The sequence below is a fragment of the Trachurus japonicus genome, chromosome 5, assembly GCF_045865225.1.
Source record: "Trachurus japonicus isolate A0001 chromosome 5, Traja_1.0".
NCBI lineage: Eukaryota > Metazoa > Chordata > Actinopteri > Carangiformes > Carangidae > Trachurus > Trachurus japonicus.
The window spans coordinates 14,534,872-14,545,012 of NC_140911.1; positions in this window are offsets into that span (position 1 = coordinate 14,534,872).

Sequence of the window (10,141 nt, forward strand, 5' to 3'; positions counted from 1 at the left end):
GAGTCAACTCATTCCAATTTTCATGCCGGTACCACCACAGCAACTTCATATGTACATGTGCCGTCAAAACGGTGCGATTTATGCAAATTTATGCAGATGTATGCAAATTTGCTCATGTTAACAAATAATTTCAAAAAAACTTGTAATACATTTTTTGTTTGTCTTAATGTAAGTAATAAACTCAGTAATTTTCATGGAGATATCTAAAGGTTAAAAATTTTACCCTATTCACGTGAAAAAAACTTTTTATATTCGTATAAATGGGATATGTTTGGGTGTTTTTCGAAACTTTCCCCTAATGGGATTCTTCGGGGCTTTTTTTTCCCTCACTCAGGACATGCTGAGGATACAAAATCAGTTGAGTTTGCTTCTGTTGCAATTTGTTTAACGTTGACCCCTTTTTTGGCCTAAAATTACTGGACTAATAAACATATACATTACATTACATACATTAATAATTCAACTGTATATTTCCATGACTACATCTTGACTGTTACGTAACAACACTTAGTGCTCCTCCAGACTAAATAAGTAAGCATGCTAAGTGAATGCTTGCTGTGCTTATTGTGCCCTTCGTACAGGATATTGTTTGTCAGCTATTGCCCAATAACATGAACGTCTGTGAATTTCTGCTCTTTTCTTACATTATTGAATTTAGTTTTAATATGTGTGACTGAATTGCTTGTGTGTGTTTGCATTAGCAACACAACACAACACAAATAAAGTATTTTGAACTGAGCACATACAAAAAAGGTTTTGTTTGACTGACAATCCAGGTAAAATTCCTGGTGCAGACGATTTGGTTCTTTTGGCCCAGTAAACAAAAACAAACTCAACAGGATCATCAACATGGCTGGGAAGATAGTTGGCCGTCAACTAAGACCACTAGACAGCCTCTATAACACTGCTGCACAAAGGAAAGCCCTGTCGATAATCAGAGATGAGACTCACCCACTACACAGTGAATTTGAACTACTCCAAAGAAAAAGATCTAAAAGGGCTCCTTTATCCCCAATGCCATTTCCATAATCAACAAGACACAGTAAAGGGGATCTTTAAGTGCAGATGTTACCTGCATGTATTTTTATTATGTGATCATTGTTGACTTGTTTTGTCTTATGTAAGTCTTGCTGGCAAGCGTCTGTGTTCTTTTTATGTAAGTAAGACCAAAGATGAATTTACTGCCTTGGCAGGACAATAAAGTTTTTCTATTCTATTCTGTTCTATTCTATTCATCTCAGTGTAGGTCAAGTGTCACCACACCTTCTTTTCTACCACATGGTGGCACCAATGTGGAAAATTTCAAAATGAATTTTTGGTGGCTTTAGAGTCTGAAGTGAAGAGCACCACCTCAACGTTTTATACCTTCCTGTAAGCCACCCCACCAGAGGTCAAGGATGAAACAGGTTGGCAACATTCAACAAGAAAGACAGCGAAACGCTAATCTTAGCTTGTCCCAGCCTACTACAATCATGAAGCACATTAACACCTCAGAAACCCACAGAGATGGTGATCAGCATTGGCTAAAAGACACACACATCTGTGGCATAATGACAGTGGAGTATAAACTGTGTATTGAAGGACATCAGGATTTTACTGGCTTCAGGCAAACACTCCCTTGGCCCAAAAGTGAATGCATTGTGGACAATAAACAGTTGGTACTACAACAAATCCAGGGTTACACCTCATCTACTCTGTTATTTCACATTAAATCAATCTCAGCTCAGCTCCAGGGCAGATTGGGCCAGTGTTCCCCCAAATCAGAGCTGATGGAAAATCTATGGGAGATCCTTAAGAAAGGCTTTTTATAATTCTTCTGGTAACTGCATATTAGCTGCAGGTTGCTAATCAAAGACAGCATGTGTACTCAGTGTGAAGAGCAAGAATGCTGCATGTTTCTGGGATGTGCTGCTTCCAGCGGTGGTATTAAATGGGACAGAGCATCATAATTATTTCATTCACTTCTTTGCCCTTCCCACCTGCACAGTTTTCTATCCCGACACAAACTGGGAGGAAGGTAACGAGACATAAGTACATATTTCACCACCTGACGAACACAAAGAGGAAGATGCTTACTTGAAGACCACTGAGTCTTCAGTCTGACTTCAGAGCATCTAAAGCACAAAATGTGCTTTAAGGTGGCTGGCATACTAAAAGTATGAATTGTAGGAGCTGAGACAGTCTAAGTGGATCATTTTCATAAAAACATACTATACTTCCATTTAATTGGACTTTGGGGAGATAAAAGGTTGCTCAATTTTATATAACCATTCAGTTCAGTCTTTTTCCATTTCAGGAGAATTCATTGTAAAGCATTTGGTGATCTTCAAGTCGACAGGCACCACCCAGAATATGGAAAGTGCTAGGACCAAAACTTTTTTCAAAAATCCTACAACCACAGACAAAAACAAAAACAAATATGAGTGCCTGCACATCCACACCCCTCTTCACAAATTGTGGATAAAGGTTTTGCCAATATGCCGCTGGTCAGATGGAGCCAGTGAAGTACTCCATACTGAACCTATTAGCCCATGATGCATATTGATTTAGAATGAACCAGAACAGTTACATAGGCCCACATGGTGAGACATGTATGATACTTGGAAGCTCACTTACTCATCCTATTGTGAGTTAATGCTGGAAATGTAGGCTATTTCTGTAATGGTAAAATGCTTGAACATTTTTTAATAAAGCTGCTGAGACTTAAGATTTTCAGATCAAAACATTTGATGTTCTCTTGAAGTCAAGCTTGACTTTTCATTTCCCTGACAACAGACTGAGGCTACTTTAGTGGGTCAATGTTGAACTAGCAGGACCAGCAGACAGATAACAGATAATGCTCCAGATTATCAGATTTGGAAGTAAAGGACTGTGCTGTGGTTGCTGAAAATAAAAACAACTAAAACATAGCTACAAGACAAATACTCTGGCAAACCAGCGCTGTGTCTGAAAACACTCACTCATTTCTCCCTACTCATAGAGGACTATATAGTGAGTTCACTGGCAAAATGAAAACACTTTTTTCAGATGCTACTCTGCCGTGCAGTTAATTACGCGATAACGACGCATAATTAAAACATTTGCAGATCAATCAGACCATGATCATAGATCCATGACGGAAATGTATTATGCTACTTGCTTATTGGTCATAGCCTACACTAGCCTATTTTTTAATGCTGCATTGTGGAATATTGTGAGTCCACTCACTAAACATTCGGACAACACTACAAAATGGCGTATAGTCACTATAGCCAAGTCCAATATTGTGACTAGTGAGTGATTTCGTACACAGCCTAGATCAGTCTGTTTTTATATGTCGCAAAAACTGTTTCTATAGTCACTAATTTACCAAAAATGCTGAAATCTCAGCAACATTTTGCTTAAATTATGTGCTTAGAGGTTAACATTAGATTAGGTGTTAGTCACCACCTGAGATATTAGACTTCCTACTGTATTGTAGATGTGTAGATAGCCTACTTAAGATATTTAGGGTGAGGCTGTTGCCATGACAGCCTTGTCAACCTAGCTAGCTAGGTTAATAACTAGCAACATAGCAAGGGTAAGTTTGCACTTGCCACTTGCACTGGCTTAGTTAGTTGACAGCTTATGAAAATATATGATGTTAGTGTCCATCTTTACTTACAGGTGCAGGTCTTGACTTGAACGATGTAGCCACAGAGGCTTACTAACTGGAAACATCATTAGTTGAAATGAGATGGGACATATACCACCACTGTCATAAAAAGGTTCCATTAAGAAGTAAAAGTGTCATTGTGGAAAATACATGATAGGAATAAAAACACTCTCAGAAAATGCAGTTATTGCATTGAAAATGATGAATGATGAAATAACTTTTTTAGAGTTTTAATAATTTCTTTAGGAGTAGTTGCCTTGTTTAAACATTTAATACACTGTCCTTGTGTGATTTTTAATATTTAACACCCTAAGATAGTCTTACACCTCCTGAGAGTGAAGGGCAGGGATAGCCTATTTGTTGAATATTATGACCACCCGATGGAGGCAAAATATAATAATATTGATAAGCATTCAAATTTTTCTGTTGCACAAAGTCACCACTTCTCATTGTCCCTGAGGGCAAATTTGATTTACTTTTTATTAGGTGCAGCGCTCACACAGGCCAGGAATTATCTCTAGATCTTATCGTGCTGTGCACTTGAGCCACCACACCTCCTTGGAACAACATCACCATGTTTGCACAGTAACTATTTAATTGTGCAAAATACTCATAGCCTAAACTCTAAAGCTTAATTCTGACCAGCACCTGGGAAAATATCCCACATTTTCTAGGCTATTATTCTCCCTGTTACCATTAAGCACTCAACCCATCTGTTTATGCAAAACAGTCACATACAAAACAATTTTCCTCCCTACGTGACAAAGTCTGGCGTGAAATGATAAAGTGAGCCTGTCCAAGTGATTTACAGTGTTTTTGAAAAGACTCAGAGGAGAGCTGCAGCATCCTGTCTCTTCTCTGTCTGATCCGTTCTCCCCACCGTGCCCCCCTGCTATCTGTTGGCCAGAACACAGCCATTTCCTTCTCTTCATTTGTTCCACCACATGACCTTTTCTGTGGCAGTGGGAGGTTACTGTGGCTAAAACGAAACTTAAAAGGTTGAATTTCAAGTGCAATCTCTGCTAGTTGAAAATGAAGGAATAACAAAGAGGCTATGAATGGGATGAAATGTCATTAAATTGTCTTTATTTGTCAAGAATCATTTTGTGGATGCTTCCATGCATATTTAAATGGTTTCAAACATCCAACAAATGAAGGTGACACCCATACATTGTCAAAAATGATTGAAGGCATGACATTAGAACAAATGAGGCTTTTGTGCCCTTGACTGAAAAGAAAAACAACACTGCACAGTGCATTCTCTGTGTTTCATTGATAATAAAATATATATATCTTGTAGAATTTTTGACAGACCTAGAATTCAGAAATGAACATAAGTCCTTGGCATAGCTCGTAACTACTGGAGCGTCATTCATCTTTGCTCAATTAGCCAGGCATCACTGATGCTATGTTTATTTTGGTGGCAGAATTGTCTGCGTTTTTATTTCTGTGCCATCTGCAGATTTACCATGTGCATATCTATGCAGCACTGTGGGGTCAGGAGGGAACTCGCCTGTCAAGCTCCACCATGCATATGTGTCTAGACAGCTCCACTGACTGCAGACGGCAGCGCAGCTCCCTTGCAGCTGCAAAGGAAACCAGCTGAGGCATCCTCAACCTCGTGACCCGTGCTCACATCTGGTCATCACAACAACAACAACAGCCCGCTGACACTGACTACAACAACATCTTCACTCTCTAGAGACATCATGAGGCATGAGAAGGTCTTTGTAGGATTAAATTTATCACAGATAGAGGAAGGTCTGACAGAAAAGCAGAACAAGCGGAACTTATCAACAGCAGAGTAAACAAACAAATATATACAGGTGATGCATAAAGCTATATCATAACAAAAAGTTATCATTGCCCTAGAGCTCCCAGCTCTCTCAAACAATAACAAAGATAACTGCTCAGCTGTTGTATTACAGACTAAACAACACATTTAATTATGAGAGAGAGTCAGAAATGCTCTTTATATTGTGCATTACTCAAATACCGAACAATTTAGTCATCTCCCCTCAGTTTTTTCTCCATAAAAGTGTAATTGAATCAAAATTGATTGATTCAAGTGCCATGAATTTGACTATTTTATCTAGCTTGTCCCCAGTATCATCAGTCCTCTAAATAATGGTGTATATACATTTATACATAACTTATGGCAAGATTCTGCACACTGAATCATTTTAACATTTTAGAGTTTACTCATCTTTCCTCTTGAAGATGATCACCCTCCATTCAAGACAAATCTCTCCAGAACTGACTATCTGACTATTGAAATTGGCTTACTACTTTGAAAGGCAACTTCAGATGGGGACAATTGTATTGAATTGTACTAGAATTGTACTAAAACCTGAAAGTGCAGGGGCTTTAATTAGATATCCATTAAAAGTTTTTCACCAACCAAATCCATAAATTTTAACTCAATGGAGTCGACATGCAGGGAGCAGAATAGGAAATTAGAACCACACAAAGGCCGAGAATTATAGACGCCAAATGTGTCCAGATTTGTTCTCAAAGAGAGGTGACTTGGATTGACAGCTCTAATGATCACTCTGCTGATAAATGATGCAGTGGTTAATTCTTGCATTTCTGTTCACTATGTCAGATTATACTAGATTATTTAAGGATGTGCTTGTTTCTATGTTTTATGTTATTGAAATATATTTTCCTGTAGGTTAACTATATGAATCTAAGAAATCTGCATGTTTGAGACATTTTACTATTTGTTGTAAATAAAAATAGATTCAGTCTCATCCAGATTGTGTTGTCCAGTAGCTACTTATGTTTTCTCTTTAACACAGCTGAAAGTCTGTTCAATTGTAAATCTTTTATCATTTACATATTAGTGTGATGTATTAATTTTATGAGGTTCGTGTTTTGGAAACTTGGTTGTGCTTTAGTCATCTTATCTTAACTAGGGGATGCTGGGATACCTGTATTCAGTTCCTTGTGGATCGCAACATATTGATCTCATAAGATGCCATTCACATTAACAATTTTCCTCACAAGTGAATGATTTACTCTTTAAACCAAATTGTATTTACTTGTACTTATCTTTAATTAGTTCTTTGAAATGATCATCATTGTAATCATCAGAAAATTCATTTCAAGTGACAACAGCCAGGCACTGTCAAAGATAATGTGAGTGATCAACAAAGTGCACTCTGCTGAGAAACTGTTTGTATGCATGGGTAACTGCTTTCTGTTCAGTTTGAGGAGACCGTCTACCCTGAGTGTGAGTGGCTGATGGATGAAAATTAATGGTCTGATGATTCATCTATTGGCAAAAACCTCAAAAGCATCAGTCCTCAATAAGTGCGAACACACCCTGCTGCACACAAGCTCAAATGAACTATGTGTCATTTGGGGACTGCTCTGTGTTTTTGCTCCCACAGATGCTGACTCATGTCAGGATCTCAATGGTAATTTCGAATGTAATAAATGTTATAATTATCCTGGTTTAAAGTTTATTAGCAGTGTTCTCGTTTGATCACCATGGTCACATGTAGGCTGCTCTCTTACACGAAGGGAAGAGCCATTTCATTATCTGAAAACTAATTTAATTCCAGCCCTCTCATGATTTACAGTTTTGTTCAAGTTTCTGTTCCTAACACTATTTTCAAAAATAGTTTGACATTTTATGACCTTTGTTTTAGCTACATTAGTTTTTCTGTCCACCTTACAAATCCATTCATCACTTTCTTTTTTAACTCTATTTTATCCCAAAACTCCTAAAAGGGAAATATCTTACCTCTGTGTGGTTTATTGGGTGGACTAATACGTGATCCTTTTTCTGGTCTGTGATCTAGGGAAAAAATACTGACTCACACAACTTTAATTTTGGTTGGAAGTTTTCTCTAATGCTGAGGTTTTCAACATGGGAGGTGGGCCACAGGGGGGCTCCATAATGTTTCAGGGGATGCTCATTAAATGGAATGGTTACTAGCTAATACTTTAGTTCTTCACAGTTTTTACCACTTTGTGCTCTGACCACCAGTGTCAAAAACAAAAAAGCTTTAGGCCAGACCTCTTCTATGTATTTGGTTTAGTCTCATGTTATGTCATCCAGTAGTTTCAGGCTATCTCTGACTCTATGAGATTAAATGATATGATCATCATCTGATGCAGGAATTGAGCAAAACAAAGCTCCAATGACTCACTCAACATCTCTTTGAGGCTCATCAATATTACACACCACTACTACACATAATATTACAAACTGGAAACTCAAAAGCTGAATTCGCAAACCACAGCACCTTGTAACATTTCACCTTTATTTGAAGGGATAGCAGACGCAGAGGAGTTAGATTTGATCTCAGACAAGGAAACAAGGAATATCTTTTGTTTACATCTACAATGAGTCAGCACCGTTTAAAAAAAAGTTTCTACCCCATTGCACAACAACTGGAGATAAATAGGACATTGCAGAGTATCTAAAATCAAAGATCAAAAGCCATACGTGTCTTACCATGGACTCTAAAGGCCCTAATGTGTGTGCTATTGAGCATAAAGCCCTGCGGTCACAGGAAAGCCCCTGATCTGCCTCCCATTCTGCAAAAACTCAAACAGATTTCAGAGATCATTGCACTTTAAAACACACAATAAATGGATGAAAGAACCCTGCAAAACCCTGGATAAAAAAGAACATCTCCCACCCTCCCTCACGCTGCTTCACTGGGCTCATGGAGCAGCCTTTGTAGAAACAGAGATCCATAAGTCAAACACCAGTTAGAAAGCCATGCGACTCATGAACTGACACGTCATTTGCTCTCTCACCCTCCAAACTCTGCTCGCTCCTCTCAAAAAATGGTCATCTTCGATTTTAAAGCACACCTTACACACATTTTAAAATGATATATAACAATGCATTTCCATTTCCAGTGCAGTCATCTATGGAAATAATTTTACAGCTTGCAGTGTTTTGGCCATAGAGGAAGACCAGTAGAGTATGGAGTAGAAGGCATGGATGGGTGCCCGGGTCCCACAGCTGCATGGTGCTGGGGCACAGACAGCCCTTCTCTCTGGGGCACATTACTCCTTTTATGCCCAACACACTGATGCATTGATCTGAGATCCCTCATCTCCGCTGCACCAACACAGCTCAGGTCAGCACAGACTCCAGCAGGGCTCACTGGACACAATATCTGACAACATCTCACATTCATGTTCTTCTAGCAGCCCTGTCAAAGCACAAGTTTAAACTAAGTTATCACTGTAACTTTTCCTCCTTTCTTCTCTTAAAGATATTTTAATATGCACAAATGAGGGGAACATTAAGCTAAATGCTAATTTGGGTTAGTGATGATTGGTTACCATGAAAAACATCAAAACACCACTGAATGTGACGGTATGATGATGCTGCCTATTGTGCTTTTTCTAAGATGTTCAGACTAAACACAAAGCAAATGTCCATATTTATTCATAAAAACTTGACCTCTTGAGTGTTTTTGCTGTGCAACGTTATTCAACTCAAAACTCATCCATTACAGATGTACTGTAGCAAGTTGTTTTCTTGTCTATAACAACATCTATTGCACGTCTGTCCGTCCTGGGTGAGGGATCCCTCCTCTGTTGCTCACCCTGAGGTTTCTCCGATTTTTCCCTGTTAAAAGGGTTTTCTATAGAGTTTTTCCTCAGTCGATGTGAGGGTCTAAGGGCAGAGGATGTTGTTATGATGCCATGTAAAACCCTTTGAGACAAACTGTTTGTAAAAACGGGCTATACAAATAAAATTGCCTTGCCTTGCCTTGCCAACATACAGTATGCAGACAGTGTGGAGCCAAACAGTTGGATATAACAATGTGATTGTGCCGTTTTATATCTGCAACTATCAGTTATAAGGTGTCCATATCACATTTTAGGATGCCCAGGTCAATGTTGTGTTTGTTTGCTTCACTGTCTCCAAGTACATTGAGATATTTTCTTTGTCAAATATAGATGTGCAGCTGAATCTGGCCCAGAGTTTAGTTACATTAAAGTGATTGTAAACAGGATTTTTTTTTTAGAACAGTTTCACAAATTGTTTTCACTGCCCACAAGTAGTCCAAGAGTAAAATGATCCTGTTTTGAGTTTGTTTTTCTTTTCTCTCATTCTCCTCATCTTTGGATATTTATGAAGTGAAGAGACACAGACACAGGATAAGCATTTAAAGTAGATGCTCAAGTTGACATTCACGAGATGTCTCATGTTTATTTACATTGTTTGCATTGACTTCTTCTAACATAAGCTAACCTTAGCCACCATAGGGTAACTTTGTTGCAAGAACATGAAAGTACAAGTACTACTTTCGAAAGTGGCAATGTCAAAAAGAAAGAGTCACTATACATCTCTCAGGGCCCTGTGCAGACACAGACCATTCAGCTGAGGCCCTCTGTCCCAATAAACACCAGCACACTCTGCAAAATGAACTAAGGTGACACGGTTTGCAACCTTGTCAAACACATAAGAAATAGAAATTATTATTTACAACAGTCTTCCAGAAAATCTATGTTAATTGATGTCTGTTT